This window comes from Bufo bufo, chromosome 4 (assembly GCF_905171765.1).
Source record: "Bufo bufo chromosome 4, aBufBuf1.1, whole genome shotgun sequence".
NCBI classification, from domain to species: domain Eukaryota; kingdom Metazoa; phylum Chordata; class Amphibia; order Anura; family Bufonidae; genus Bufo; species Bufo bufo.
This window is the reverse complement of record NC_053392.1, coordinates 79,717,413-79,744,402: the sequence shown is the minus strand read 5'-3', so window position 1 is coordinate 79,744,402 and position 26,990 is coordinate 79,717,413. Positions and strand designations below refer to the sequence as shown.

The window sequence follows — 26,990 nt, the reverse complement described above, 5'->3', positions numbered from 1 at the left end:
GTTCACGCACACAGTTTCATGTTGAATGGATCCATAATAGGCAACTATATCTATGGGCCTATGTGCACCTCTGTGGGCCTCTGATTTCACGCGGAATATGGAATTCATTTGGTCCATCACATGCCGTATCATGGGGGGATATTCCATTAGGAGCATTTTTTCCTCAATATCTCAGTGCTATATGGCGGCACAAACAGTGCTTACGGCTCCATAATGCGGACCCACACGGTCCCTCCAAAATGCAACCAATCCGGTTGCAGCTCATATGGGAAAATGAAAGCATTGCTATGATTTGCTGTCAAAGGCCTCTACTCCCTCTAGTTACTTCCATTTTGTTTATTTTTCACCCTCTATCTTACAACAACCAATCAGACATCAACTTTCATTACTTGTCCTCTGAAAGCTGATTGGCTGCTGAGTCTTAGCCTGTTATATAACCCCTTATTAGCCTGGAAATTATTCTCCGACCCATGGACCAATTGTTAATTTTTTCCAAAAGGGAAAGAAATTAATAATTTAACAAAAATTGGGGCAGAACAACAATTTGGCTAAAAAAAATGTGCAACTAAAACATGGCAAATGGACATAAATTCCTAAAAATAAAAAAATATATATATTGTAATAAAAAAAAATAATGAGTCCACCTGGTATTAATTTAATTACTATTTCTATCTGTATTACTTTTTTTTATGTTACCGATGAACATTTTTATATTAACGTTATGCTGTGACTGCTGTCAGCCAACTTTGAGTCTGGTTGCTATGGACACATTGCCTAACAACCAAGGACTATTCAATGAGGTTGTCAAGCAGTGAGCCCCTAGCAACCAGTTTAAATCCAGCCACTCGGGTCTTTTGGCCAAGGAATAATTGTCACTGAATTAAGGGTAAGATTTTTGTTGGAACTTCGAATGTATGGGGTCATTTATTAAACTGGTGTAAAGTGAAAATGAAAGGTGGAATCTGATTGGTTGCTATGGGCAACTAACCTAGTTCTACTTAACACTAGTTTGATAAATGACCCCAGTAGCCTTGGAAAGAATTTCTTTAACTCACTGCCAAGGGAATGAAAATTTAAGTCGAGAAGCCCTTAGAATAGACATTATGGTGGTGACTGTAAAACGACTAGGGATACTGATGACAATGACAGTAAAAAATAGCTGTAGGAAAACACTATGGGAGAAATTTATCAAACTGGTGTCAAGGAAAACTGGGTGAGTTGCCCATAGTAACCAATCAGATTCCACCTATCATTCTCCAAAGGAGCTCTGAGAAATGAAAGGTGGAATCTGATTGGTTGCTATGGGTAACTAAGCCAGTTTTCCTTTACACCAGTTTTAAGAAAATCTCCCCCTTTAGGCATAATTTATCACAGCTGTCTATCGGAAAGATGGGCCTCGTTACCCATAGCAACCAATCACAGCTCAGCTTTCATTTTTTCAGGGCAGTTTAGGAAATGAAATATCAGCGCAGACTGGTTGTTATGGGCAACAAGGCCTTGTAACTAGCATAAGAAAATTGGGCAATAAAAGAGATTTGATTTTATTGATCGCTGAGATAATGGTCACCAGTGGACTACCATTTCACGGACAGCTAGTTCCCCTGACTACTATAAGCATGCACTCTTAGCCGAGTGTGAATGTGTATTTTAATGGGGAGAGGTGAATACGTCGCTGCAAGGTGGTAGCAGCTTATCTTCCCTGGGAAGGAAGGATCAAGCACGTTTTAAATCCAACATGCCTGATCTGACAATGAGGGAAAGGGGACCCTCATACACATTAGACTTCATCCGATCCTTGTGCAATAATTAAAGGGGTTATGCCATAATCAGACATCACATAATACATGACAACCTCTCTCTAAGGCCTCTTGCACACGACCGTATGCCCTCCGAGACATACGGTCCGTGAGCGGGCCATATGTCCCCGAGCGGCATTGATCTTGCGCACGGGAGTACACAGCATCATAGATTACAATGATGCTGTGCACGTCGGGCCGCCCGCGGTGCTATTGCCCCGCACTCATATGATCGTATATCTTGGAGGGCATACGGTCGTAGGCAAGAGGCCTAACAATGCTAGAACCAGCCCTGTACCACACATGGGTCCAGAGATCTCCACATTCATTGCTCTGCTAGATTTATTTCAGTCTGGCAGCTCAGGGGGGGGCGTGTCCTTTCTGCTGCAGTTCTTTCCTTGTCACTGCCACAGCGATATTGTTGGTGGCAGTTGAATATTTAAACTCAGCGCCTGCGACCACCTCAGCCAGGCGGACAAGAAATAGGAAAAAGAACAAACAGCAGGGGGCGCTATACATATAGATTTCATTTACTAACTGTGGCTATACTAAAATGTTTCAAGACATGCAATTATAAAAGCATTCAGCTCCAGGTGCCATTTTGAAATAGTAGAATACTTTTCGAGGCACAATGTAGAATATTTTTTGTGGCACTAATTAGAATATTTTTGTGGCAGAACCCCTTTAAGTCTAAGGTGTTTGGGGACCTTTATCCTACCCTGCAGCATTTTTTTTTTATCAGTCACGGAATTATCTATAATATCCCATTATGTCAAGGGGCCATTCCAGTTTTTTCATGCTTTTATTTTTTTCAATTTTAGGGTTAATTTATTTTATCCGTATCTTAAATTCCCCTTCCGTCTCTCTTTCTCTCTTGATGTTCCCTTCGCTTGAGGTATGTGGATTTATACTAACCGAAAGTTTGACCAAGCAAGAGTTGAAAGAAGGAAAAAAAAAAAAAGTATATATAAAAGAAGCCTGAGCCACTGTGGGAAATATAAAGATAGAATAAAAGATAGCGAATCAATCAGACTAACAGCAAAGCACTAGAAGGGGACAAATCCTAGGCCACGGCTGGCGCATGAAGGTGCTTTAGCAGCTCAGGGCTGTACGATAGGAAGAGAAAGTGATATACTTTGAGCTTTTCTTTTCCGAATCGACTCGCTGTGACCTGTGATCTTTAAACAGGCTCTGATATAGCGCGAAGATATATAAAATAAAACGCAGTCTTTCATCAGGCTTTTTGATCTTTTTTTTTTTTTTCTTCAAGGTTATATGTTAAAAAAAGGCGTTTTTTTATATTTTTTTGTTCTAAAAATATATTGTTCCCTTTAGGCACTAAAAGAAAAGACCTCGGTGACACAGCTTTGAAAACGGAATACGAGACAAGATAGACAGACAAATGGTTAGAGACGGAAAGTCAAGGAAGAGGGGGGAGAGGGAGGGAGTCGCCCAGATCTCCCGCACGAAGCCAGAAGCCATCCTTAAGGAGTTTTCAAGTCTGTTTTCCTGCATAAAGCGCTAAATCATTTGAAAATCAAGAATATTGCCTGCATTTGGAAGGGTGCATTAGTGCATTGGGACCGCTATTGCGAATGTCGCGACCGGATAGGCCTGAAAGAGCAAACAAATAGTAAGAGAGTTTGGTAACGAAGAGGGAAAAAAAAAAAAAGGGGGAAAAGCAAGATGTTATTTTGGAAAAAATATGGATATTAAACATGGCACACGGCCGACCGTAGAGAAGGCTTTCCTGAATTCCTGCAGCATCCTAGAAGAACTGACGTTAACAATCTGGATTCCTAGCCCGGCTAACAGGTTTGACACGGCGACAACAGGAAATGAAATGAGCACGTCTTTGGTGTCGGTTCTTCTATGCCGACCATGACGCAGCCTGAATTATTAGTCTAGCTAAAGCTATAACAGTTTATCGTGACAAGGTTTAACATTAGGAATGAAAAAGTGTGAAAAATTAGACGGCACACATTCACTCGGCAATGAACAGTCACACAGAAAGGCCTTGCGTTGGTCTGAAAGGCATGGCACGCTGGTATACACACATACTGTACATATAACAAGATAATAAAAATGTGCATTGCCATCATAAGGTCATGGTATACAGGGCGGCATACTTGTACATATCATCATCATTGTGGGACAAGGGCGTCCAATGCCTGTTCACCCATTGCTCATGTACGCATTGGGCTCGATCAGAGTCTGTGGACGCCCCAGGGCAAACCTTTAGAGATCACCTCTTTCTTTTTTTTTTGGAGGAAGAAAATAGTAATACTGCCATCATACTGCTCTAATAGTGCCTAAGTAATACCACCATACAGAAACCATATAGCAAAATTTATAAAAGTGGCATGCCTAAACACACAGCAGTGCCCTCATAGCACTGTCAGAGCAGGTACCACAAAGTACATTTAGGCCACGGTTGGGGCAGGATAGTTGAGGCTATCATGGTTAGTCCATACTAACCATGGAAATATCACCTCATACTAGTTGTTATAGAGTACTTATTAATAGCTTTAGATCTGCTACATTATATAGGTATCCTAGAAACTGGAAAGCACACCCAAAATTCTGGTTGCTTAGGTCAAAACTTTTGGTAGCCCAACATGGTCCCTATGTTCTAGCAGGATGCCAGGGAAGCAGTTTGCTGCCCCTAGTCACTGGACTTTATCAGTCCATATAGAAACTTCTAGTCGGCAACGCTACTATTATTGCCATGCTCATAGTTGAATGTTTTCTAGAAATATCATTATTAAAGGATCGGTTCCTCTAGGCCAACTATTAGGGTCGGCTTAATAGGCAAGGACATGAGGTGCCTTTAGTTCAGCTACATTATATAGGTATCCTAGAAACTGGAACGTACATCCTAAATTCTGTTTGCTTAGGTCAAAACATTTAGTACCCAACATGTTTCCTAGCAAAACATCAGTCCAGATAGAAACTTCTAGTCGGCACTGCTAACATTATTGCCATGCTCAGAATTAAATGTTTTCCAGAAATATCATTATTAAAGGATCCGGTTCCTCTAGGCCAGGAATGCCCAACCTGCGGCCCTCCAGCTGTTGCAAAACTACAACTCCCAGCATGCTTGACAGCCTACACCTATTAGGGCATGCTGGGAGTTGTAGTTTTGTAACAGCTGGAGGGCCAAAGGTTGGGCATCCCTGCTCTAGGCCAACTATTGGGATCAGCTTAATAGGCATTATAATTTAAATTTAGTCTTTATCCAGGTCAACACAGCTGGTAGTAGACACCTGAGAAGGAGAGATGGAACTTGCTTCATAAACTCTATTCTAATAAAAAATTATATATTCCTTCTTGTAGAGTTGAGGTTGTGGGCCGTCGGCATGACCTGGGTGACCTCTACCATATCGGCTTCTCCAGAAACATACTGTTCAGCACACCATATAATTTTGCCACCTGAAACCACAATTATACAGCACTAAACTTGTAAATAAAAGTCTATGTAGGGGTTTTCTATAGACTATAGTCTATAGACTCTATTAGCACCACTATTTTCTTTCCCTTGGTGCTAGCCTTGGTGGTCCTGTAGATGTCTTCATATTCCTAGTTAGTGACTAGTCTGAAGGATATTATCCCCTCAAATCAAATATCACTAGTAAATAGTAGTCCCTGAGGTGTTCTCTTATAAATTCCTTTTAGTTATATTCGCTCTGGAAAAGCTCTGTGAGAACTAATATGGCCACAATTCTGTGGGTTACCTAGAGGATGAGGAACAATAAAAATAGAATTTTTTTTCAGGTTCAGGTGATGGTTTACATAACAACACTCATAGCTATCTCCTGGTAATCCTATACTATTTACGTTAAAATTGGGGAGACCAAACTGGAGTGGACCCACTCCCTCCTCCTGCTCACTGGAGCCACATTAGTCCACCCTTATGTTATGTGTCACCTTGCCACCATTACTACTTCCAAGACTGGAATTTACCTACCTTTACATTGATGCGTAAAGTAGTAGCTAGGCCTTCCTTTTCTCAGCGCAAAGTTTCAGTTTACCTTGCCCTGTATCTAATGACCACGATCAAGGCAAAGCCCTCTGGCATTCCTCAACTGTGGCACATGTCCTGTCTGCCCCAACTCAATCAACACCAATAAATGACTCACAAAAGTGAGTGCCCGTGCCAAACCTGCACGTAAAGTAAAACACCAAAGAAGGGAAAAGGCTATCACAAATAAATGAATATAAACTTTATTGAAGTCTCAACATGAGACAAAATACAGTAAAATACAGGTAAAAAACAATACTGTGGTGGGTATATCAGCATATACATATAAATATCCAGGCTAATGAAATCATGTAGATTATAACATGATATATAACTAACATAGACCGAATATCTAAAACATGAGGCCAAGCCACGGCTAACAAAACAGGATGGAGATCCAAAACAGTACAAGGAAGTAAAAGTGCAAAGTGCAAAAATACAAAGTACATGGATCACAAATACTGAACTAACCACAATGGAGCCATGACATGAGTACCTGAGTGGTGAACCAGATTACCCCAACGCACGTTTCGCGTAAAGCTTCTTCAGTGGGAAGAGGGTGTGTATCCCTCTTCCCCCTGAAGAAGCTTTATGCGAAACGTGCGTTGGGGTAATCTGGTTCACCACTCAGGTACTCATGTCATGGCTCCATTGTGGTTAGTTCAGTATTTGTGATCCATGTACTTTGTATTTTTGCACTTTGGACTTTTACTTCCTTGTACTGTTTTGGATCTCCATCCTGTTTTGTTAGCCGTGGCTTGGCCTCATGTTTTAGATATTCGGTCTATGTTATTTATATATCATGTTATATCTACATGATTTCATTAGCCTGGATATTTATATGTATATGCTGATATACTAGTGGTGCCGCATTTCTTCCTGTGTGTTCTATACCCACCACAGTATTGTTTTTTTACCTGTATTTTTACCGTATTTTGTCTCGTGTTGAGACTTCAATAAAATTTATATTCATTTATTTGTGCTAGCCTTTTCCCTTCTTTGGTGTTTTACTGCCCCAACTCAAGCTACACCCCAGATGAATCCCCTCTGCCTATCACTGGATAATTTGTCCTATTGTCCTCTAGGACATTGTGAAAGCTGGATGACAAGCTATTTGAGAAGCCATATTGGTTTTCACCCAACTCTAACTTTAAATACATTTTTCATCCATAGTCTCCTAGTGAGCACTGACCGATTACTTTACAAGCCCCTGACCTTGATCTCCCTGACACCAGCCCAGGTTAGCAGAGCTGGATACCAAGCATTCCCGTCTTTTCTGATACCTTTCAGCCCACTCAATAATATTTCTTTCTTAAATACTTTATCCTGGAAGCGACATAATCTCTTCCTCCTATTTGATTTTTGTTGTAACCAGAAATGTCTCTCTGCTTTATATCACCGGGGATAAATGCATTACTCAGGGTTTGTGATACGCATCAAGCTTTTAAGGGGGCAGAGTTCGTCCGAAATCCTGTAAAGTAAGCAAACAACTACGGGAAAGAATATTTCATGAAAAATAAAGCCCCATGAGAAAGGAAATACAGAGGTATTAAAAGGGTTACAGACAATTAGCGCCTCTAATTACGAGTCTTCAGAACTATTTTCTGTAAGTGTAATCAAGTCAATTGCCACTTTCTTGTAATAGCGATGTGAGTGGGGAATGACTGTGCTCCTGGAGAAAAGGCAGCAATACTTATATACAGTCAGGTCCATAAATATTGGGACATCGACACAATTCTAACATTTTTGGCTCTGTACACCACCACAATGGATTTGAAATGAAACAAACAAGATGTGTTTTGACTGCAGACTGTCAGCTTTAATTTGAGGGTATTTACAAATCAGGTGAACGGTGTAGGAATTACAACAGTTTGCATATGTGCCTCCCACTTGTTAAAGAACCAAAAGTAATGGGACAGAATAATAATCATAAATCAAACTTTCACTTTTTAATACTTGGTTGCAAATCCGTTGCAGTCAATTACAGCCTGAAGTCTGGAACGCATAGACATCACCAGACGCTGGGTTTCATCCCTGGTGATGCTCTGCCAGGCCTCTACTGCAACTGTCTTCAGTTCCTTCTTGTTCTTGGGGCATTTCCCCTTCAGTTTTGTCTTCAGCAAGTGAAATGCATGCTCAATCGGATTCAGGTCAGGTGATTGACTTGGCCATTGCATAACATTCCACTTCTTTTCCTTAAAAAACTCTTTGGTCGCTTTTCAAGTATGCTTTGGGTCATTGTCCATCTGCACTGTGAAGTGCCGTCCAATGAGTTCTGAAGCATTTGGCTGAATATGAGCATTGCCCAAAACTCTTCAGAATTAATCCTGCTGCTTTTGTCAGCAGTCAAATCATCAATAAATACAAGAGAACCCATTCCATTGGCAGCCATACATGCCCACACCATGACACTACCACCATCATGCCTCACTGATGAGGTGGTATGCTTAGGATCATGAGCAGTTCCTTTCCTTCTCCATACTCTTGTCTTCCCATCATGGTACAAGTTGATCTTGGTCTCATCTGTCCATAGGATGTTGTTCCAGAACTGTGAAGGCTTTTTTAGATGTCGTTTGGCAAACTCTAATCTGGCCTTCCTGTTTTTGAGGCTTACCAATGGTTTACATCTTGTGGTGAACCCTCTGTATTCACTCTGGTGAAGTCTTCTCTTGATTGCTGACACACATACACCTACCTCCTTGAGAGTGTTCTTGATCTGGCCAACTGTTGTGAAGGGTGTTTTCTTCAGCAGGGAAAGAATTCTTCGGTCATCCACCACAGTTGTTTTTCATGGTCTTCCGGGTCTTTTGGTGTTGCTTAGTTCCTTCTTTTTAAGAATATTCCAAACAGTTGTTTTGGTCATGCCTAATGTTTTTGCTATCTCTCTGTTTGGTTTGTTTTGTCTGCCTAATGATGGCTTGCTTGACTAATAGTGACAGCTCTTTGGATCTCATCTTGAGAGTTGACAGCAACAGATTCCAAATGCAAAAAGCACACTTGAAATGAACTCTGGACCTTTTATCTGCTCATTGTAATTGGGATAACGAGGGATAACACACACCTGGCCATGGAACACCTGAGAAGCCAATTGTCCCATTACTTTTGGTTACTTAACAAGTGGGAGGCACATATGCAAACTGTTGTAATTCCTACACCGTTCACCTGATTTGGATGAAGATACCCTCAAATTAAAGCTGACAGTCTGCAGTTAAAGCACATCTTGTTCGTTTCATTTCAAATCCATTGTGGTGGTGTATAGAGCCAAAAATGTTAGCATTGTGTCGATGTCCCAATATTTATGGACCTGACTGTATATGAGACTATTTGGAAAAGTGCAGTAAAGCATAGGGTGAAAATGTGGCATCAAAGGGGTATTTCACCTTTATGGCATACTGTATCTAGATGAGTTCTGCAATGGAGAGAGCCTTGCATACAATATATACAAGGCTAGTGTTCCACTTCTCCTCCTCTGTGTGGTCCCTAAAGGTCAAGGGATGCTTTTCTGAATGAGAAGCAACCCCAATGACATTCTGCAGAAAATACATAGACTAAACTACAGAGGACTGGGGGAAAGTTATTTTCTCTGATGAAGTCCCCTTTGACTGTTTGGGACATCTGAAAAAATGATTGTCTGGAGAAGAAAAGGTAAGCGCTACTATGAGTCCATGCCAACAGTAAAGTATCCTGAAAAATGAATGTGTGGGGTTGCTTCTCATCCACTAGAGTGGGCTCAGGGGCATAACTACCATAGCGGCAGACCATGCGACTGCTATGGGGCTCAGGTCAAGAGGGGGCCCTGTCTTAGTTGGGATTATCTCCTCTTCTAATGCAGGTGAAAACTTGGTCAGGACTCTACCTTCTAAAGGAACAACTTTTAGCAAATGAAGTAGTGGAAAAATGGTACGGCGCCCTTACTTCTCTATGTACGCCACTGAGTCGGCTCACAATTTGGACAAAAATCTGCCATGAATAAAAAATTGTATAAAAATATCCTCTAGGAGCTACTTCTCCCAACCATCCAGGAGCAAACTGGTGATGGAGCATGAGAACGTGAGAACTAAGTGGCTCGGTGAACAAAACACTGACATTTTGGTTCCATAGCCAGGAAACTTCCCAGATCTCAATCTAATTGAGAACCTGGGGTCAATCCTCAAAAAGCAGACGGACAAAGAAAAACACAAAAATTGGGATGAACTCCAGACACTGATTTGATCAGAATGGGTTGTCATCAATCAGGACTTGGCCCCTAAATAAGCGTTGTCTATCAACAGATGCTACTGCCACCAGGTGCCTACACTATATCTACATGATCTTGTAAGAACCAATGTAGTCACCCACTATTCCACCAAAGGCTGATGACAAACCAGCAGATCCTCTAACCCAAGACTTATCCTAGAAAGTTAGCTGCCCAGTACTGGAGAGAGAAATACTACATTAGTCATTTTATTATTAGATATATAGATATATATAGATATATATATCTATATATATAGAAAAACAAAAAGTTCAGTGGCAGCACCGTCGATGGAATAGAGGCGGGTGCAGCTGGCCCAGTGTGGATATAAGTCAATCCAAATAGATAAAAATAGCAAAAAAGGGCAGCACTCCAAAAAGTAAAAAATGAAAAAATCTTTATTTACCCATATGGGACAAGCTTGTCCCATATGGGTAAATAAAGATTTTTTAATTTTTTACTTTTTGGAGTGCTGCCTTTTTTTGCTATTTATATATATATATATATATATATATATATATATATATATATATATACAGTCGTGGCCAAAAGTTTTGAGAATGACAAAAATATTAGTTTTCACAAAGTTTGCTGCTAAACTGCTTTTAGATCTTTGTTTCAGTTGTTTCTGGGATGTAGTGAAATATAATTACACGCACTTCATACGTTTCAAAAGCTTTTATCGACAATTACATGACATTTATGCAAAGAGTCAGTATTTGCAGTGTTGGCCCTTCTTTTTCAGGACCTCTGCAATTCGACTGGGCATGCTCTTAATCAACTTCTGGGCCAATTCCTGACTGATAACAACCCATTCTTTCATAATCACTTCTTGGAGTTTGTCAGAATTAGTGGGTTTTTGTTTGTCCACCTGCCTCTTGAGGATTGACCACAAGTTCTCAATGGGATTAAGATCTGTGGAGTTTCCAGGCCATGGACCCAAAATGTCAACGTTTTGGTCCCTGAGCCACTTAGTTATCACTTTTGCCTTATGGCACGGTGCTCCATCGTGCTGGAAAATGCATTGTTCTTCACCAAACTGTTGTTGGATTGTTGGAAGAAGTTGCTGTTGGAGGGTGTTTTGGTACCATTCTTTATTCATTGCTGTGTTTTTGGGCAAAATTGTGAGTGAGCCCACTCCCTTGGATGAGAAGCAACCCCACACATGAATGGTCTCAGGATGCTTTACTGTTGGCATGACACAGGACTTATGGTAGCGCTCACCTTTTCTTTTCCAGACAAGCCTTTTTCCAGATGCCCCAAACAATCGGAAAGAGGCTTCATCGGAGAATATGACTTTGCCCCAGTCCTCAGCAGTCCATTCACCATACATTCTGCAGAAGATCAATCTGTCCCTGATGTTTTTTTTGGAGAGAAGTGGCTTCTTTGCTGCCTTACTTGACACCAGGCCATCTTCCAAAAGTCTTCGCCTCACTGTGCGTGCAGATGCGCTCACACCTGCCTGCTGCCATTCCTGAGCAAGCTTTGCACTGATGGCACTCCGATCCCGCAGCTGAATCCTCTTTAGGAGACGATCCTGGCGCTTGCTGGACTTTCTTGGACGCCCTGAAGCCTTCTTAACAAGGATTGAACCTCTTTCCTTGAAGTTCTTGATGATCCTATAAATTGTTGATTGAGGTGCAATCTTAGTAGCCACAATATCCTTGCCTGTGAAAGCCATTTTTATGCAATGCAATGATGGCTGCACGCGTTTCTTTGCAGGTCACCATGGTTAACAATGGAAGAACAATGATTTCAAGCATCACCCTCCTTTTAACATGTCAAGTCTGCCATTTTAACCCAATCAGCCTGACATAATGATCTCCAGCCTTGTGCTCGTCAACATTCTCACCTGAGTTAACAAGACGATTACTGAAATAATCTCAGCAGGTCCTTTAATGACAGCAATGAAATGCAGTGGAAAGGTTTTTTTGGATTAAGTTAATTTTCATGGCAAAGAAGGACTATGCAATTCATCTGATCACTCTTCATAACATTCTGGAGTATATGCAAATTGCTATTATAAAAACTTAAGCAGCAACTTTTCCAATTTCCAATATTTTTGTCATTCTCAAAACTTTTGGCCACGACTGTATATATATATCAAATTAATATTATTATGTTATTACAATTTTTTTAACACAATTATGTGTATTTTTTGTAACCCAACTTTGTCTTTCTATATAAATAATCATGCTGGGATTTCTAGAAGAGCTGTTTCGGCCCATATCCAGGACAGCAGAGTTGGATGTTAACACTTACATTGTTCTCTTTTAACTTGATTTATGAACAATGTGTTATATTATATTCACCGTGAACTATTTAGTTAGCAGATGCATAGAAATAGTGCCCTGAAGGGGGGCAAAATGGGAATTTAAATGTAAATCCAAGCTTAAAAGCTGTCCATTCATGAAAGAAACATAATACAATGGGGTCAAGTATGGAAAATACTGTAAAAGTCATATTCCCCATAGTGACCAATCAGACGTAAACATTCCGCAAATTCAAAACAATAGGTTGCTAGGTGCAACACCACTGATACAATCTCCTCTTAGACTACCATGAAGGCAGATGATCTAAATCTTATCATTGGAATACTGCCGAATGATTCTCCGGTCTGAAAATCATAAAGCTTCGTATGAAAGATTCAATCCCTACCAACATGGCATCAAGGAAATATAATTCTCTACTTGTTTCCACACCGTTATCGCGTCCCAGGGCCTCCTTCTCTATAGCCAGTGCTGTAACGCTGTCTTTGTTATTTTAAATTACTTTTTTTAAACAATTTTTGAAAAATGAAGCCGAATTTCGATTTTCTCCCAAGTCCGTCATTTTAAGCTCAGAGCAATATCTGCAGAGAGCACATTGAAGAAAAAAAATTAATGGAAAGAAAAGGCCGCGGGAGGCCACCCTCTTCATTCCAGTTACCGTTTGTTTTTGTGTAAAATAAATATATTGAGCCCAGCTTGTGCTCGGCCCTTAATAAATGTCTGTGGACCTCTTCTGCTCTCCTCTGGTCATGCAAATTATGGCCTGAGAGAAACAATTGCTGCCAGCTGTTCGGTTCTATTGTCTTATATTTCTCGTTCATGTACTGTAGAACAAATTGGCCTGTACGTTGTACTGCAGTGTTTAAAGAGGACCTATCAGCCCATCAATGTGTTAGTGTTACTTCTCGTATGCCCCTTAAAATAACAATTCTAATGCATCTTTTGTTCGAGCTAGCTCTCCAATGTGCTTCCTCCAATGTAATTCCTTGTGATTCGGGGAATACTATATTTCCTTAGGTAGAGTGCCTAACAGACCAGGTAATGTTCCTCTGGAACTTTGGGACAAGGGTATGAATATGAGCTCTTAGCAAGCTGCTGTCACAGTCCCTCCTGTGACAGGGGTCAGAAGATCTAAGAGACTGGCTGCATGTGATCTGACAGCCGCTCTGGCTTCACTTTTCTGTGTTGTTGCTGGGTATGACCACATCTCTGGTCTCAGGTTTAAGTGGTCATTCTAACTTCTCTATTTAGTCTGGCCTCACTCATCATGCTATGCGGTTGATAGCTCCTTTTAGGTTGTGAAGAGCAGGTGTCTGGTTCTCCTCTGAGTTCCTGCTCGTCTGCATACTTCGGAGTTAAGTGTCTTTTCCCTATTTCTTGTAGATGGTTTTCCCCTACCTTTTGTTATTAGGCCTAAGGGAGTCTCCTGTTCCTTCAGCTGGGAAGGAACAGATCATCTCTTGTCCTGACACTATTTCCAGGGCCCTTTAGGGTCAGATAGGGCCCTAGGTTCCAGCATATGAACATTCCTACCATCAAGGTCTGTTCATACTTATAGTAGTCAGGGCTCGGTTTAGGGAATCACTAGATGGTGACCTTTCCCTAGTTTCCAGGCCTAATGCCTTTTCCCTTCTCGCTTGTGGTCAGTGTGGAGTGATCTACCCACACCGCTCCGTGACAGCTGCCTGGCCTACAAGACTTTTCATGCCATTTAAGTGCTCTCCATAAGGAAATATAGTATCTTCCGATTGCTGACTTAGGCCTCTCACCCAGTTACATAGCTAATACAATTGAAAAAAGACATAAGTCCATCAACTTCAACCAAGGGATAGGTGAGGATGAATCCCAGAAGGAATTGACACTCAGATTTCTACACGTTTTCATAAGCATTAATGTTGTTTACTTTTAAGAATTCATCTAAACCCTTTTTAAAACTGTCCACTGTTCCTGCTGTGATCACGTCCTGAGGAAGTCTATTCCACAGATTCACAGTTCTTACAGTAAAGAAGCTTTGATGCTTCTGGAGTCTGAACTTTTTCCTCTCCAGTTGGAGGCCATGCCCCCTTGTCTTTTGAGCGCATTTTACATGGAACTGTTTTTCACCGTATTTTTTGTATGGCCCATTTATATATTTGTATAGGTTAATCATGTCCCCCCTTAGACGTCTCTTCTCAAGACTAAATACATTCAATTATTTTAGTCTTTCTTCATAACTAAGACCCACCATGCCCCTTATCATTTTAGTCGCTCTCCTCTGTACTTTTTCCAGCTGAAGTGCATCCTTTCTATAGACTGGTGCTTAGAACTGAACTGCATATTCCAGATGAGGTCGCATCAACGCTTTATAAAGTGGCAATGTTACATCCCTCCCCCGCGAGTCCATGCCTCGCTTAATGCATCACAATATCTTGGTGGCCTTAGAAGCAGCTGAAGTTAAGCCAGTACTCTCTGCTCTGCACTGATAAAGGGAAATCACCCTGAAACAGCTGTCTGCAGATGAGATGCTGGCTTATTTAATATCCAAGTCATGTCTCAAGGCCTGTTTAAAAGGTTGAAAGTTCACTTATAGGATAGCTGTCTTACATCTGGTGGAGTTATAGGCTAATTTATCATGGAAATACATGAATAGGTTGACTACTTGGTATCACCATTTGTCAATGTAGCATGTCCCTACATTGCTACGTTGCTGGGAAGAATAACAGAGGCACTGCACCATACAGGGTTCTAAAAAAAGATGTTCCAGTGTTTTATGGAAAAAAGACATCATGGGGATGGACAATTATCTTCAGGATAGGTCATTAATATCAAATTGGTGGAGGTCCAACTTCCGACATCCTGACTGATCAAATGTTTGAAGGGGCTGTGGTGCACGGACGAGTGCTGTAAGCTCTTTATTGTATACCAAGCACAGCGCCACACATTGTATAGTGGCTGTGCTTGATATTGCAGCTCAGTCTTATTCACTTAATGACTAATGGATGTGATGTCACTGGCTGAACTGAAGGCAGCGGCACACGCTGGAGCGCCACAACCCCTTCCAACAGCTGACTGGCAGGGGTGCCAGCAATTGGACTCCCAACAATTGGACTCCCAACAATCTGATATTGAAGGCTTATCCTGTGGCTAGCTCATTAATATCTACCTACCAGAGAACCCCTTTAGTACCAATTCACTTAGGTGACCACACATTACCCTAACTGTTAAAGGGATTGTCTTCTTTTAGGAAGAATGACATGAATGCTTCTTCCTAAAACAGCGCCATACATGTCCACAGGTTATATGCTGAATTGCAGCTCAGACTCATTCTCTATAATGGAGCTGAGCTGCAATATCAGACACCAGCTATGGACATCTGTGATGCTTTTTTCTAGGATAAAGCAGCCAGATTTCTCTAATCCCAGTCAGCCCTTTTAAGTTTTTATCAACTATAATAGTTTTTTTTTTTTTTACAGAGGCCAAAAAACACTGAGTGTCTTTATAACTTTTCTGCCTTTGTACTTTATTTACACGAAAGTTTCCTGTTTTATCAAGAAAGGAAAAATCTTGAAAGTGCTGTAAGAATGGGAAGAGAGAAAAAAAATAAAAAAAGATTTGTGTGGAGACAGAGGATGCGAAAAAAATAAAAAAATAAAAAAATAATGGCTTACTAAAATAAATAAATAAAATAAAAAGCCGGTCGATATACTTTTCTGCATCATCTATCACACATTTCATTATAAATCAAAAGATGTCTCTCTCTCCATCTTTGAGTTATTCAAGAGAAATAATAAAACGCAAATTCGAGGGTTCATTCATTTTTTTTTTCACTGAGAAGAGAAGTTATGAAGAAGACAGATGTGACAGCTTACTGAATATGCTAAAATTTACTTTCACAGATTCTTTCAACATATTTTCCATCTGGAACTTACACCGTCTCTCAGATTTTTTTTTCTCTAATACTGTGTGAAGCATGAACAAAAGTAAGCAATAAACTTCAATATAAAATGTATCAGTAAATCTTGGCAAAATGGGTCAGAATTTGTATATTTTTTATTTTTTAAATTGAGGTGCTTTTGTTTTTTTTCCATAAAAATATTATCATTTTTGTGTTCTTTATCGATTAATTTGAAAGTTTAAAAAGTCATCATTTTAAAATTTTGCATTAAGATGCTAAAACAGTCCTATTTTAATTGTATAAAATTATTGAAATTTCCCTTAAGCTTAAAGTCTAATTTTTTTCTGGGCTTGTGAAGGATGAAAAAGTTTTTACTTACAATGAAAATTTATGGAATTGAAATTCAATAATCATAAGAAAAAAGCAATCGATATTCATATTGTTAGGAATGGATCGGTATATCTAGAAGACAGTGGTTGTTTTGTTATAGGATTACATATTGGGCAGAGCATTTTAGGAAACATCATGGTGCAAGAAATACTTTTTTGACGCTTTTTAACATGACGTCAGTGAACGTTTCTTTTCCAATAATGTCTACCAAATTATTGTTGTACACATTGTCAAAATTATAAACTAAGGTGATTTTTATAATAGATACCGGACTTTCCCTAGACTAAAATTCTATTCTAAGCTATTATTATGGGTGGTCTGATTTAAGTGTCATTTTGACTTTCTTTTTGTGGATTAAACACAAGGCTGGAAATGCACATGCATTTTTTTAAACAAATGCCAGAAGCAGGAAGGAAGAAGCGGGAAGGAGAAGTGCACGTGGCCATATACATGAAATGTACATCAAATTTCTAAATATTACTTTATTATAAATATATTCCAAAATACATTTCATTAGCTATATTGGTTCGTTTTGTCTAGGGAGCAATCATTAGGAGAAATAAAATGGCTGCCATCCTATTAGTCTACACAAAACCCGTCCTTGTCACACAGGAGGACAAGTTATTTCACAACACTGTGGTAAAGAGCTGCCTCATCCTCCTCTCTGCTCTACTTGTCAGGGATTATGATCCTGAATACAGCTGATCAGATTTTTAGCTGAATCTCTGAAGGAAAGGAGCTCATTAGGAGACATGAAGTACAGAGAGGTTGGACAGGACAGACTGTGGTAATGGAGACTGCATACAAATGCTGCTGCTCATTACTCACATCTCCACCATCCTCTCTGTACTTCATATCTCCTCATGAACTCCATTCCTTTAGAGATTCAGCTGAAGCTCATATTAAACTATATTCAGGATCATAATCCCTGACAAGTAGAGCAAAGAGGAGGATGAGACAGCTCTTTAGCTCAGTGTTGTAAAGTAATTTGTCCTGCTATGTTATTAGGACAGGTTTTTGGTGTACTAATAGGACAGCGGCCATTTTGTTTCTCCTAATGATTGCTCCCTAGACAAAACAAGCCATTATAACTAATGAAAGGTATTTGGGAATATATTTAAAATAAAGTACTATTTAAGTATTTTCATTTTCTTAAATCTCGGAGAACCTATTTAACCACCTCAGCCCCCAGTGCTTAAACACCCTGAAAGACCAGGCCACTTTTTACACTTCTGACCTACACTACTTTCACCGTTTATTGCTCGGTCATGCAACTTACCACCCAAATTAATTTTACCTCCTTTTCTTCTCACTAATAGAGCTTTCATTTGGTGGTATTTCATTGCTGCTGACATTTTTACTTTTTTTGTTATTAATTGAAATTTAACGATTTTTTTGCAAAAAAATGACATTTTTCACTTTCAGTTGTAAAATTTTGCAAAAAAAACGAGATCCATATATAAATTTTGCTCTAAATTTATTGTTCTACATGTCTTTGATAAAAAAAAAAATTTTGGGTAAAAAAAAAAAATGGTTTGGGTAAAAGTTATAGCGTTTACAAACTATGGTACAAAAATGTGAATTTCCGCTTTTTGAAGCAGCTCTGACTTTCTGAGCACCTGTCATGTTTCCTGAGGTTCTACAATGGCCAGACAGTACAAACACCCCACAAATGACCCCATTTCGGAAAGTACACACCCTAAGGTATTCGCTGATGGGCATAGTGAGTTCATAGAACTTTTAATTTTTTGTCACAAGTTTGTGGAAAATGATGATTTTTTCTTTTTTTTTTTCTTTTCTTACAAAGTCTCATATTCCACTAACTTGTGACAAAAAATAAAAACTTCTATGAACTCACTATGCCCATCACGAAATACCTTGGGGTCTCTTCTTTCCAAAATGGGGTCACTTGTGGGGTGGTTATACTGCCCTGGCATTCTAGGGGCCCAAATGTGTGGTAAGGAGTTTGAAATCAAATTCTGTAAAAAATGACCTGTGAAATCCGAAAGGTGCTCTTTGGAATATGGGCCCCTTTGCCCACCTAGGCTGCAAAAAAGTGTCACACATCTGGTATCTTTGTACTCAGGAGAAGGTGGGGAATGTGTTTTGGGGTGTCATTTTATATATACCCATGCTGGGTGAGAGAAATATCTTGGTCAAATGCCAACTTTGTATAAAAAAATGGGAAAAGTTGTCTTTTGCCAAGATATTTCTCTCACCCAGCATGGGTATATGTAAAATGACACCCCAAAACACATTCCCCAACTTCTCCTGAGTACGGAGATACCAGATGTGTGACACTTTTTTGCGGCCTAGGTGGGCAAAGGGGCCCATATTCCAAAGAGCACCTTTCGGATTTCACAGGTCATTTTTTACAGAATTTGATTTCAAACTCCTTACCACACATTTGGGCCCCTAGAATGCCAGGGCAGTATAACTACCCCACAAGTGACCCCATTTTGGAAAGAAGACACCCCAAGGTATTCCGTGAGGGGCATGGCAAGTTCCTAGAATTTTTTATTTTTTGTCACAAGTTAGTGGAAAATGATGATTTTTTATTTTTTTTTTTTCATACAAAGTCTCATATTCCACTAACTTGTGACAAAAAATAAAAACTTCCATGAACTCACTATGCCCATCAGCGAATACCTTGGGGTCTCTTCTTTCCAAAATGGGGTCACTTGTGGGGTAGTTATACTGCCCTGGCATTCTAGGGGCCCAAATGTGTGGTAAGGAGTTTGAAATCAAATTCTCTAAAAAATGACCTGTGAAATCCGAAAGGTGCTCTTTGGAATATGGGCCCCTTTGCCCACCTAGGCTGCAAAAAAGTGTCACACATCTGGTATCTCCGTACTCAGGAGAAGTTGAGGAATGTGTTTTGGGGTGTCTTTTTACATATACCCATGCTGGGTGAGATAAATATTTTGGTCAAATGCCAACTTTGTATAAAAAAATTGGAAAAGTTGTCTTTTGCCAAGATATTTCTCTCACCCAGCATGGGTATATGTAAAATGACACCCCAAAACACATTCCCCAATTCTCCTGAGTACGGAGATACCAGATGTGTGACACTTTTTTGCAGCCTAGGTGGGCAAAGGGGCCCATATTCCAAAGAGCACCTTTCGGATTTCACAGGTCATTTTTTAGAGAATTTGATTTCAAACTCCTTACCACACATTTGGGCCCCTAGAATGCCAGGGCAGTATAACTACCCCACAAGTGACCCCATTTTGTAAAGAAGAGACCCCAAGGTATTCGCTGATGGGCATAGTGAGTTCATGGAAGTTTTTATTTTTTGTCACAAGTTAGTGGAATATGAGACTTTGTATGAAAAAAAAAAAAAAATCAGCATTTTCCACTAACTTGTGACAAAAAATAAAAAATTCGAGGAACTCGCCATGCCCCTCACGGAATACCTTGGGGTGTCTTCTTTCCAAAATGGGGTCACTTGTGGGGTAGTTATACTGCCCTGGCATTTTCCAGGGGCCCTAATGTGTGGTAAGTAGGTAAATGACCTGTGAAATCCTAAAGGTGCTCTTTGGAATATGGGCCCCTTTGCCCACCTAGGCTGCAAAAAAGTGTCACACATGTGGTATCGCCGTATTCAGGAGAAGTTGGGGAATGTGTTTTGGGGTGTCATTTTACATATACCCTTGCTGGGTGAGAGAAATATCTTGACAAAAGACAACTTTTCCCATTTTTTTATACAAAGTTGGCATTTGACCAAGATATTTCTCTCACCCAGCATGGGTATATGTAAAATGACACCCCAAAACACATTCCCCAACTTCTCCTGAGTACGGCGATACCAGATGTTTGACACTTTTTTGCAGCCTAGATGCGCAAAGGAGCCCAAATTCCTTTTAGGAGGGCATTTTTAGACATTTGGATACCAGACTTCTTCTCACGCTTTGGGGCCCCTAGAATGCCAGGGCAGTATAAATACCCCACATGTGACCCCATTTTGGAAAGAAGACACCCCAAGGTATTCAATGAGGGGCATGGCGAGTTCATAGAAATTTTTTTTTTTTGGCACAAGTTAGCGGAAATTGATATTTTTTATTTTTTTCTCACAAAGTCTCCCGTTCCGCTAACTTGGGACAAAAATTTCAATCTTTCATGGACTCAATATGCCCCTCACGGAATACCTGGGGGTGTCTTCTTTCCGAAATGGGGTCACATGTGGGTATTTATACTGCCCTGGCATTCTAGGGGCCCTAAAGCGTGAGAAGAAGTCTGGAATATAAATGTCTAAAAATTTTTACGCATTTGGATTCCGTGAGGGGTATGGTGAGTTCATGTGAGATTTTATTTTTTGACACAAGTTAGTGGAATATGAGACTTTGTAAGAAAAAAAAAAAATAATTCCGCTAACTTGGGCCAAAAAAATGTCTGAATGGAGCCTTACAGAGGGGTGATCAATGACAGGGGGGGTGATCAATGACAGGGGGGTGATCAATGACAGGGGGGTGATCAATGACAGGGGGGTGATCAATGACAGGGGGGGTGATCAATGACAGGGGGGTGATCAGGGAGTCTATATGGGGTGATAACCACAGTCATTGATCATGCCCCTGTAAGGCTTCATTCAGACGTCCGGATGCGTTTTGCGGATCCGATCCATCTATCAGTGCATCCGTAAAAATCATGCGGACATCTGAATGGAGCTTTACAGGGGGGTAATCAATGACAGGGGGGTGATCAGGGAGTCTATATAGGGTGATAACCACAGTCATTGATCACGCCCGTGTAAGGCTTCATTCAGACGTCCGGATGCGGTTTGCGGATCCGATCCATCTATCAGTGGATCCGTAAAAATCATGCGGACGTCTGAATGGAGCTTTACAGGGGGGTAATCAATGACAGGGGGATAATCAATGACAGGGGGTGATCAGGGAGTCTATATGGGGTGATCACCACAGTCATTGATCACGCCCCTGTAAGGCTTCATTCAGACGTCCGGATACGTTTTGCGGATCCGATCCATCTATTAGTGCATCCGTAAAAATCATGCGGACATCTGAATGGAGCTCTACAGGGGGGTAATCAATGACAGGGGGGTGATCAGGGAGTCTATATGGGGTGATAACCACAGTCATTGATCATGCCCCTGTAAGGCTTCATTCAGACGTCCGGATGCGTTTTGCGGATCCGATCCATCTATCAGTGCATCCGTAAAAATCATGCGGACATCTGAATGGAGCTTTACAGGGGGTTGATCAATGACAGGGGTGTAATCAATGACAGGGGGGTGATCAGGGAGTCTATATGGGGTGATAACCACAGTCATTGATCATGCCCCTGTAAGGCTTCATTCAGACGTCCGTATGCGTTTTGCGGATCCGATCCATCTATCAGTGCATCCGTAAAAATCATGCGGACATCTGAATGGAGCTTTACAGGGGGTTGATCAATGACAGGGGTGTAATCAATGACAGGGGGGTGATCAGGGAGTCTATATGGGGTGATAACCACAGTCATTGATCATGCCCCTGTAAGGCTTCATTCAGACGTCCGTATGCGTTTTGCGGATCCGATCCATCTATCAGTGCATCCGTAAAAATCATGCGGACATCTGAATGGAGCTTTACAGGGGGGTGATCAATGACAGGGGTGTAATCAATGACAGGGGGGTGATCAGGGAGTCTATATGGGGTGATCACCACAGTCATTGATCACGCCCCTGTAAGGCTTCATTCAGACGTCCGGATGCGTTTTGCGGATCCGATCCATCTATCAGTGCATCCGTAAAAATCATGCGGACATCTGAATGGAGCTTTACAGGGGGTTGATCAATGACAGGGGTGTAATCAATGACAGGGGGGTGATCAGGGAGTCTATATGGGGTGATAACCACAGTCATTGATCATGCCCCTGTAAGGCTTCATTCAGACGTCCGTATGCGTTTTGCGGATCCGATCCATCTATCAGTGCATCCGTAAAAATCATGCGAACATCTGAATGGAGCTTTACAGGGGGGTGATCAGGGAGTCTATATGGGGTGATCACCACAGTCATTGATCACGCCCCTGTAAGGCTTCATTCAGACGTCCGGATGCGTTTTGCGGATCCGATCCATCTATCAGTGGATCCGTAAAAATCATGCGGACGTCTGAATGGAGCTTTACAGGGGGGTAATCAATGACAGGGGGGTGATCAGGGAGTCTATATGGGGTGATCACCACAGTCATTGATCATGCCCCTGTAAGGCTTCATTCAGACGTCCGGATGCGTTTTGCGGATCCGATCCATCTATCAGTGGATCCGTAAAAATCATGCGGACGTCTGAATGGAGCTTTACAGGGGGATGATCAATGACAGGGGGGTAATCAATGACAGGGGGGTGATCAGGGAGTCTATATGGGGTGATAACCACAGTCATTGATCACGCCCCTGTAAGGCTTCATTCAGACGTCCGGATGCGTTTTGCGGATCCGATCCATCTATCAGTGGATCCGTAAAAATCATGCGGACGTCTGAATGGAGCTTTACAGGGGGGTAATCAATGACAGGGGGGTGATCAATGACAGGGGGGTGATCAGGGAGTCTATATGGGGTGATCAGGGGCTAATAAGGGGTTAATAAGTGACGGGGGGGGGGGTGTAGTGTAGTGTAGTGGTGCTTGGTGCTACTTTACTGAGCTACCTGTGTCCTCTGGTGGTCGATCCAAACAAAGGGGACCACCAGAGGACCAGGTAGCAGGTATATTAGACGCTGTTATCAAAACTGATCAGAACGATCGCCGCTGGCAGGCTGGAGATCAACTCTCTTACCTTCCGTTCCTGTGAGCGCGCGCGCCTGTGTGTGCGCGTTCACAGGAAATCTCGCGTCTCGCGAGAGGACGCGCCGGCGCGTCCAGGAGGAATGAATCAACCACCTCCAGGATGCGTCTGTGCGTACAGCGGTCCGGAGGTGGTTAAAGCTAACCTGTCACCTGGATTTTGGGTATAGAGCTGAGGACATGGGTTGCTAGATTACCACTAGCACATCCGCAATACCCAGTCCCCATAGCTCTGTGTGCTTTTATTGTGTAAAAAAAACGATTTGATACATATGCAAATTAACCTGAGATGAGTCAGAGCTTGAAAATATGACTCTTCTCTGGTCACACAAGTAAGATAGGACTCTTTTATGTTCATTTGAATATGTATCAAATCATTTTTTTTACACAATAAAAGCACACAGAGCTATGGCGACTGGATATTGCGGATGTGCTAGCGGGTATCTAGCAACCCATGTCCTCAGCTCTATAGACAAAATCCCGGTGACAGCTCCCTTTAAAGGGCATCTGTCAGCAGATCTGTACCTAAAAAACTGTCTGACCTGTTACATGTGAGCTTGGCTGCTGAAGACATGTGTGTTGGTCCCATGTTTATATGTGCCCACATTGCTGAGAAAAATGATGTTTTTATATATGCAAATGAGCTGCCATTACACCCAGAAGCTCTGCTCTCTCTGCAACTGCCGTAACCTCTGCATGGTAATTGACAGGGCCAGGCAGTAAACACATCATAATGCTTGGCCCTGTGAATAAAAGAGCAGAGTTGCTCCTAGATGCTCATTTGCATATATTAAAACATAATTTTTCTCGGCAATGGGGGCACATATGAACATGGGACCAACACAGATGTATTCAGCTGCCAAGTGCACATGGAACAGGTCAGCCAGGTTTATAGGTACAGATCTGCTGACAGATGTCCTTTAAGTTTATGGCCATCCCCGACCTTGATTAGACAGTTGGATTTCAACATGAATGATCCTTTCTTCTCAAGAAGATAAGCTGCTGCCAGAGGTGTGTTATTCCACTCTCCGACTTGGCCAGCTCAGTATGAGGGGTCGGGAACGATATGTCTGCCAACAGACATCTACACCTTTAATATCCACTCCTGACTTTGGCTCAAAAACGTTGCATCAAAAACATTTCTGATTCCAGCCATACTGCTTTCACCAGGACTCTATTGAGGGCAATGATGACGTCTACTGATTTAGCACACAATACTTTTAGATTTTTTTCAAAGGCAAAATAGTTTGTAGTTTTTTGGCAGGTATCGATAATCCCATATAAACTCCCCAGTCTCAGGAGACATCTCAAAAATCCATGCGGCTCAGTAAAGTCTATGGATACACCTCTGAGTCATACTGGGGAAATAAATAATATACAGTATAACACTATATATTATAGCACCGTCAACTACAAAGAGACTCAAAACTAGTAAACTACTAGTTCTCCAGGTTATTTGAAGGAGAATATTTTTAATCACCAAGGGTCTAAAACAAGACCCTCCACATTCTGATAATAGACCGTCAATCCAACCATGGAATAAGGGATGTAATGAAGATTTGGACTGCCCTGGCTCCTTGTATGCTGCTCAGGAAGCAAGGTGAGGTGGATAAAGTTAAACCCCTGAGCATTATTTTTTATATCTGAATAGGACAAAAATTCTGCTGTAATTTATTTCTGAGTATCTTTATAGCGGTTGCAGATCCAGATTCCTCCATGACAGTATGTGGGCAGGTTTCAGCCACCATAAGTAGGAGCTTACCGGATTCAGTACTGTGTTATGGATGTTGCTCCTTCTAGTGGTCACGCCTGAGTTTTTCACTATGTCTACGGAGATTTAAAGCTCTGCAAACCGTAAAGATATACAGTACAGACCAAAAGTTTGGACACACCTTCTCATTCAAAGAGTTTTCTTTATTTTCATGACTATGAAGGCATCAAAACTATGAATTAATACATGTGGAATTATATACATAACAAACAAGTGTGAAACAACTGAAAATATGTCATATTCTAGGTTCTTCAAAGTAGCCACCTTTTGCTTTGATTACTGCTTTGCACACTCTTGGCATTCTCTTGATGATCTTCAAGAGGTAGTCCCCTGAAATGGTCTTCCAACAGTCTTGAAGGAGTTCCCAGAGATGCTTAGCACTTGTTGGCCCTTTTGCCTTCACTCTGCGGTCCAGCTCACCCCAAACCATCTCGATTGGGTTCAGGTCCGGTGACTGTGGAGGCCAGGTCATCTGGTGCAGCACCCCATCACTCTCCTTCATGGTCAAATATCCCTTACTTTCAAAGTTTTCCCAATTTTTCGGCTGACTGACTGACCTTCATTTCTTAAAGTAATGATGGCCACTCGTTTTTCTTTACTTAGCTGCTTTTTTCTTGCCATAATACAAATTCTAACAGTCTATTCAGTAGGACTATCAGCTGTGTATCCACCTGAGCTGCTTTTTTCTTGCCATAATACAAATTCTAACAGTCTATTCAGTAGGACTATCAGCTGTGTATCCACCTGACTTCTCCTCAACGCAACTGATGGTCCCAACCCCATTTATAAGGCAAGAAATTCCACTTATTAAACCTGACAGGTCACACCTGTGAAGTGAAAACCATTTCAGGGGACTACCTCTTGAAGCTCATCAAGAGAATGCCAAGAGTGTGCAAAGCAGTAATCAAAGCAAAAGGTGGCTACTTTGAAGAACCTAGAATATGACATATTTTCAGTTGTTTCACACTTGTTTGTTATGTATATAATTCCACATGTGTTAATTCATAGTTTTGATGCCTTCAGTGTGAATCTACAATTTTCCTAGTCATTAAAATAAAGAAAACTCTTTGAATGAGAAGGTGTGTCCAAACTTTTGGTCTGTACTGTATAAAATTCTGCAACACAACATGCTAGACCTGAAAATGGCATGATGGTAAAAGGTGGAGATTCCCTTTAAAGCAGCACTGTGCTTAATCATCCAAGCCCGATTTTAACAAAAATAAATAAAAAATATTTAAAAGTAATTGTCTGGCGATAATGTAACGGAGTTTTGCAAGAATGGAGAGGAAATTTAGGCAACCCTCTCCTCTCCGTACCTGTAAAGGAAAGATTACCTTCTTCCCAGTGCTGGCTCCCGCTCCTTCTTCTCCAGGTCTGTGATGCTCCATTGGGCTCTCTCAATGTCAACATCCGGTTTGACCTCGCTGCAACCAATCACTGGCCGTGGAGAAGACTGGATCCCCTTGCGGCACGTGACCATTTATCATGACATAAGATGAGCCAGTTACCGCCGCGACCAGTGATTGGCCTGATGTTGACATCGAGGGAACCCAGCAGAGCATTGCAGGCTGGGAGAAGAAGTGGAGAACCAGCGTCAGGAAGCTGGTAAGTAAGCTTCCCATTACAGGGCTGGCCAAGTGTATGCGTGTGGGGGGAGGGTTACCAAAAACTCTCACATTCTTGCAGAACCCCTTTAAGACTCACCTTTTTGTTAAGGGAAATGTACATATTATGCATTCTCCATGATGTAACAATTCTAGAGCAACTTTCCCTAAAACTCTGCATTGGTTAGTTTATCCGTTATTCCTCCCACAAATTTATCACTAAACAGAAAACTGAGTCTTACCAGTTGG

The 26,990-nt window shown here is 41.2% G+C and overlaps 1 protein-coding gene across 1 annotated transcript in view; it reads right to left on the bottom strand.

Annotated features, from left to right (window-relative positions):
* KLHL29 (kelch like family member 29) overlaps positions 1-26,990 on the bottom strand; it is a 909,740-nt gene that overhangs the window by 192,200 nt on the left and 690,550 nt on the right. The gene's annotated exons all lie outside the window — the stretch shown is intronic.